The sequence below is a fragment of the Podarcis filfolensis genome (assembly GCF_964270895.1).
Source record: "Podarcis filfolensis genome assembly, chromosome: 2".
Taxonomy (NCBI): Eukaryota; Metazoa; Chordata; class Lepidosauria; order Squamata; family Lacertidae; genus Podarcis; species Podarcis filfolensis.
The window spans coordinates 55,646,649-55,652,674 of record NC_139605.1 but is presented as its reverse complement, the minus strand read 5'-3'; the positions used below and the strand labels follow the sequence as shown (position 1 = coordinate 55,652,674).

Here is a 6,026-nt window from a genome sequence, read left to right as displayed (position 1 = left end):
CTCCCGGGCTCCTTGCCTGCAGTGGGGTGTTCAAATCTCAGCGAGGGAAGGAAGAGCCGACCGAGGGGCTGCAGCAGCAACAGCAGGAGGTCGCGGGATGGAGTCCAGCCCAGTCTAGCCGGGGTCAGGCTGCAGGCAGCAATCATGGTGAGTCGCTGCTCGCCGCCGCTCTCCTCGGGGAAACTGTCCCGGGTCCGGGCTAAGGCTGGGACCTGTCCATCTGGCGGGTGGCTCTTTGTTCTCATCCGCTTTCGGACAGTGGCGCTTGCTTCCCCCCTTCTCCCGGGTCTGAAACCGAGATGGATCTAGCCCTCTCTCATTTCGTTTACACGTGGTTCCCCGATCGTCTGCGAATGCAGCTCCGAGCGAGCAGCGTGTCTTGCCTTTGGGGGGTCTGGGACGGACTCAACGGGGTTCCCTTGGGACGGGGTGGCTGGCTCATGGGGCCGGAGTCTGAGTGTTGCTGGACTGGAAATGGAGGCGTCGGGGCGCGCAGAGACGGGGAACCCTGCCCGGTCTCGTAACGCTGCCCCGGGCGTCGCAGCAAAGGAGTTCGGTGGTGAAGATCAGGCTAGAGGGCCGCAGGTTTTTCGCCCCGGCGAAGGCGAATGGCGACCCCGCGACTTGGTGTTGGAGAGAAAGGCGCATCCTTTTATTGGTGCGCGCCGTCGTTCTTTGGGAATTGCGCAGCAGAGAGGCTCTGCGCAGTAGAATACTTTCCCGCTTGCCTGCGTGGTAGCAATGATGGTAGGGGATATCTAAACGATCCGTGCTGGGAGCTTATGTCAGTGCAGAGGTTGCCTCCCGGGTAACTTTACATTGTGACATTCATTCTGGGATAGCTTTCTACCTAGTCGTAGATCTGGATAAACCGGAACATGTACTTGTGCTTGTGTTTGAAATTAAAAAAGCACACAAAACAAACAAAAACCGTACAAGGACTTGACAAGCATCACATGTGGCAAAGATCTGAGCAAGTGGCATTACATATTTCTGGCCATCAAACACCCTGGCAGTTTACTCCCGGATAGACAGGGGTCTGCCACACGTCTGGGGTTAAAGTGCTCTTTCTTACCGGTATTACATGAACACCCACGTTAAGTGCTCCCTGGAAATAAAGTAAAAGCTGGGAAACAGTTGAATTGTAAAGTATCCTGTCTGTTAACTGAGAGTGAGACCAGCTCCAGATATCTAAAAGGAATGAAGTGCCACTTTTTATTCTTTAATAGCCCCACTGCTCTCTCAGCCAAGGTGGTGAAAGCAACAAAGGAGTAAACTTTTTAAATTATTGAAACTAATATTTACCCACATTAGAATTGCATGGTGTGGTCTGTGAGCATGGCTCTGAGGTGTGGCAGATAATCTGGATGAATTAATCTGGAATACAAACTTTATGATGATTTTGTATATGTATCCCCTTCTGTGCTATGCTAGCTCCATTGAACGTTATCCTTTCGCCACTTCTTCTGGCCTGTTATTTCTAAGGAACCATGAAGGTGATCATTCTCTCCCTTTGTGGTCTCCTGCCTAGCACAGGGCAGAGCATTCCTTCCAGAGACCCCCTACTGTGTGACCAGTGAATGCAAGTGACATACTGAGATTGTTAACTAGAGTGAATTGAATGAAGCCAGCACAAGAGACTGCTCCCCTTTGCTAGGACTAACCCTATTGTTAGAAGAGACCACCCTGAAGGGCTATGGACCCCCACGAGCAAAAATTCCAGTTCCTTTTGTAACTGGACACCAAACACATGAATATGGCAGCATACAACATAAAGCCAGTGGTTGGTTTAAATATTTGACCTTCCCCCTCCCACTTGTGATCACCTTCAAAAAAGTCATCCTCATAAATGTTAAGTTTTACTTTAACAACCAGGGAATCCTGAACGTTTATGAGTGACATGTATCTACCCTCCCTCCAGATTATAGTATCTGAAAGTCATTGAGTACATGTAATCATGCCCAAGATCACAGGATCTGGAAGGAAAAAACTGGGCGAGTGTGATCAGCATGTTGAAAACACCTGTCTCCAGATCTTCACAGCATGGAAACTGGATAGGAGAAGGGACAAGATGAAACCTTGAAGGACACTGTAGGACATACCCAGGACTAGGGATGAGGGAGAAATCTTTTCAGTTCACATTCTAATGCAAATTTACCTAATTTTCACTTTTTAAACCAATAGGCGAACCAGCACACAGTTATTCTTCCAAATCTGCACATCTCTGAATTTGAGATGCTGTTCTGCAGCCAAAAAATGCATATAAAGGAAGAGCATATATTGAGGGAAAGTGTGTATATTAGTGAAAATAATGTCCAAAAATGTATTAGGGAAGGTTGCCAGCAAAGATGCATGTATTGGGCAGAAATGTACACAGAAAGGTGTTTATTGGGAGAAATGTGCAAAAAAGTACAAATTTTTGTGTTGACTTAAAAAAAAAAATCAAACTGTTGTGGAAATAGGACAAATTGAGTTTAAGCATGGAAAACGAGAAACCTAGACACAATAAAACTGACAAATTCATCTATCCCTATCAGAGCAGATTATAGACATCTACTATTACTCCTGGAATCCATTTGCCAATGGTAGAACAACTTGATATCAGTCCTAGAGATGTATGTCAAGCCCCACCTTCACAACCCCAACACATTATTATCAGTGACATCAAGTTAGAGAGGTTGGAAAGGCAGGACCATTCGTCCACCAGCATCAGCAATTCCCACCTGCAGATCAAGCTATAAAATACAGAGCACGGTTTGCCAGGATCAGAGAGTGGGTACACTGCAAAAATAGCTTGAAATGATTCATACTGCAAGCCACGCCACACACTGCAGGGGAACACAATAGCCCCCAGGCTCAGTGATCATCAGGGGAAATTCCCAACGTAACCAAACCCTGAAAGTCTAATAAGATCAACATTGCGCAAGTTATTTTGTTGATCTCCAGGCATACATCATCCAGCAGTGCCACAAGCAAAATATAACCCAGATCAGAAACAAGATTGGCTTGCATCCAGCAGGCCATTTATCTTTCATTACTACAAATCACACGCCATTCGGGTGGCTCATATGGCGGCACTTTCTTCTTCACTTGCATTACCAGATTCTATTTGAAGTGTGTAGTAAGAAGTCCCAGAATATTAGTCAAACAGTAAAGGTTGGAGTCTTGACAAAGGAATCCAAGCCAAATTCGTGGGGTTGTAAACTCAAACGAGAGCTTTGTACGTAATGCCCCTGAGTTTGCATGTGTTGCTCTTAGGTGAGCACTTTGTTGCTTTGTACCAGGGGCTTATAAGGCACACACTAAGCTACCCATCTGACTTTATCTTGTCGCTTTTAATAATGTGATGCGTTATAACAATAGGTTAATAAATAATGTACAGACTTAAAGCTGATGACACTTCCCTCCTTTGAGAATGGTGTGCTGCAAAACACAGTAGTCTTCTGGACAGACCTATTTTCTTTTTGCATCCACCTCCCCTCCCACCCAATATTATGAAGCTAACAGCACAGAATTGAACCTAGACAATGTGTTTATTTGAAGAAGAAGAAAAGAAAACCCATCAAAAATGCAAGATTTGAGGTCTTGCACAATTTGGAATGTCTTTGGCCAAGTGTAATGTCATGGCAGGAGGAAATGTGGGGATGACTAAAGGCTAAACAGAACACAACACTCCATCCTCTGTAAAGATACGCTAGAAAGCTCCTTAAAAATGAGAACTCCTGAAGTTCTGCCTCGGCATGCTGCAGCCATAGATCCAGGAAGGAACCTCATAATGTAGTAGTATATGAGCACCTGCTCATGTATAGAAGGTCCCAGTTCAGATTGTTGAAGCTCCAGTCAAAAAGAATCTCAGGATCTCATTTCCTGTGAAGGGATGGGGAAAGTGTCTGCTTATTTGAAGACCTTGAAGAATCACTGTAGAAAATACAGTGGTCTGATTCAATTTACAAAGAAGGCAATTTTGTTTCTTGAATCTCCAAAGTCTAATAGTTCTTGATGAGTCATTGGTGTATACATGTTTGGCTTTCAGAACAGAGCATTCTCTTTCTGGGATATCTTAGTAGTCATTTTCTCCATTTTTTTCCTGAGCAGTATAGATTGTTAGCTATGTAAAGATATATACAATTCATCCCATTTTAGTCTCTGTCATCCTGTTGTTTTGAATGGTATATGGATCATAAAAGCAAGACTGAGGAACAGCTTTAGAAAATGCTTTCACTATAGCTGCAGGTCATTTAAAAACAAACCTCTTATGCAGGCATAGGCAAACTCGGCCCTCCAGATGTTTTGGGACTACAACTCCCATCATCCGTAGCTAACAGGACCAGTGGTCAGGGATGATGGGAGTTGTAGTCCCAAAACATCTGAAGGGCCGAGTTTGCCTATGCCTGCTCTTATGTATGTGGGTTTTTTGGTGTGTGTTTTTGCTTCTTTGCAGGACAATTGGGGTCATAGAATTCGAAGGTACCCCACGGGTCATCTAGTCCAACCTCATGTGCATCTTGTACATTAGCATTATGATGAATTTGGATGATGGGAGTTTGGAATCCAACAATACTGTATCTGGAATACCACAGTTTCCCCATTTCTGGTGTAGCGGTTGAGCAGTTCTTTTAATGCATGCATTCCTTTTTTGAAGGAGAGCTGATCAGTGCAGAAGCCAAGTCTGAGAATACTTATACTCAAAGGAATGTCTGGGTATTGCTTCTAACCTTGAATGCCCCAACATAGTCAACCTTACCTGCCCGGGGGTTTCACAAGCTGCTTCCTGTGAAATTGCTATTTTTAGATTTAGAAGGATACAGGAAACATGAGCCACTTCCTTGTTCCAACCATTGCCTCACCTTCTTTGGAGAGGCAACTGAACAGTTTACACGGGCAGTACATGGAATAAGACTCTCCTGCTCTCAGGGAGTTGGTCTTTTGCCTAATGCTCTCACTTTTGTACTGTAAAATGTGTGCAAACTTGTTGAAGAGCTGCAATTGGGTGTGGCTTCCCAAAATGTATACAATGGTTGCACATGTAGCAACTGTCCTGTTCCCCCCACCCCGTCTCCCCACTGCATGAAAGTGCATTTGGTATAGCAAACAGCCCTTGGAGCAACCTCCATGCAGTGGTTCCTGGAGAAGAAATCTGTAACGTTAGATGGTCCACATTAGATGACTGACGAGAGGGGACTGACTTGGTTGAAAAGGTTTGTCTGGGCTGTTATATTGACCGAACTTTACAGTTCTGGTAGCTCCATCTCTAAAAAGAAATCATAGATCTCTGGAGAAGTGCAGGAAAGGGTGATCAAAATTATCAAGGGTTGAAACGCCACCCTTTGTGGAAAGGGGTAAAGTTATGGTACTACATCAGTTTGAAAAAGATGATTTATGAAAAAATATGTGGCGTGGAAAGATTAGATAGTGTGATCCCCCTCTATTCCCTTTCATAATACTAAAACCTGAGGTCACCCAATTGTTTCACAGTACACCCAGTAGATTCAGAACAGAGAAAAGAAAATAATTTCAAACGAAGTGTAGAATTCACTTCCATAAGGTGTGTTGATGGCCACAGGCTTACATAATGATTTTAAAAGGGGATTAGGCAAATTTATGGTGAAAGATTATCAATGGACACAATAGGTAAATAGAACCTCCCAAGTTTAGAACATGTATAGCACTGAAATCAAGTTGGAGGTGGTGGTGAAACAACAGCAGAGGGCTGTCCTGCTATCAGCTTCCCTGAAGCATCTAGGTGACCATTACTAGGAATAGAATGGTGGACTAGATGGACCTTTGGTCTGATCCAGGAGGCCTTTTCTATTTTTATGACATTCACGGTCTCCTTCAGATGTTCAGAATCACAGCAAGCTTCTAAAAATCTGGTGCTGATTTAAAAGTCATTCTCAGTGACAGCCACATATTGGAGTCTCTTAATTTGCCTTCTGGTTTATGAGTCTTGGCATAAACTGCAGTCACATTTTTTAATACTTGTTCACACCATGAAGCTTATCGCCTTCTCTTTTTTGAGAAAGAAA

At 44.1% G+C, this 6,026-nt stretch overlaps 1 protein-coding gene across 1 annotated transcript in view; it reads left to right on the top strand.

Annotated features, from left to right (window-relative positions):
* N4BP3 (NEDD4 binding protein 3) overlaps nt 1–6,026 on the top strand; it is a 25,226-nt gene continuing 19,200 nt past the window's right edge. The window contains exon 1 of the mRNA XM_083603663.1: nt 1–147. The gene's annotated coding sequence lies outside the window, so the exon portion shown is untranslated. The remainder of the gene's footprint in view (nt 148–6,026) is intronic.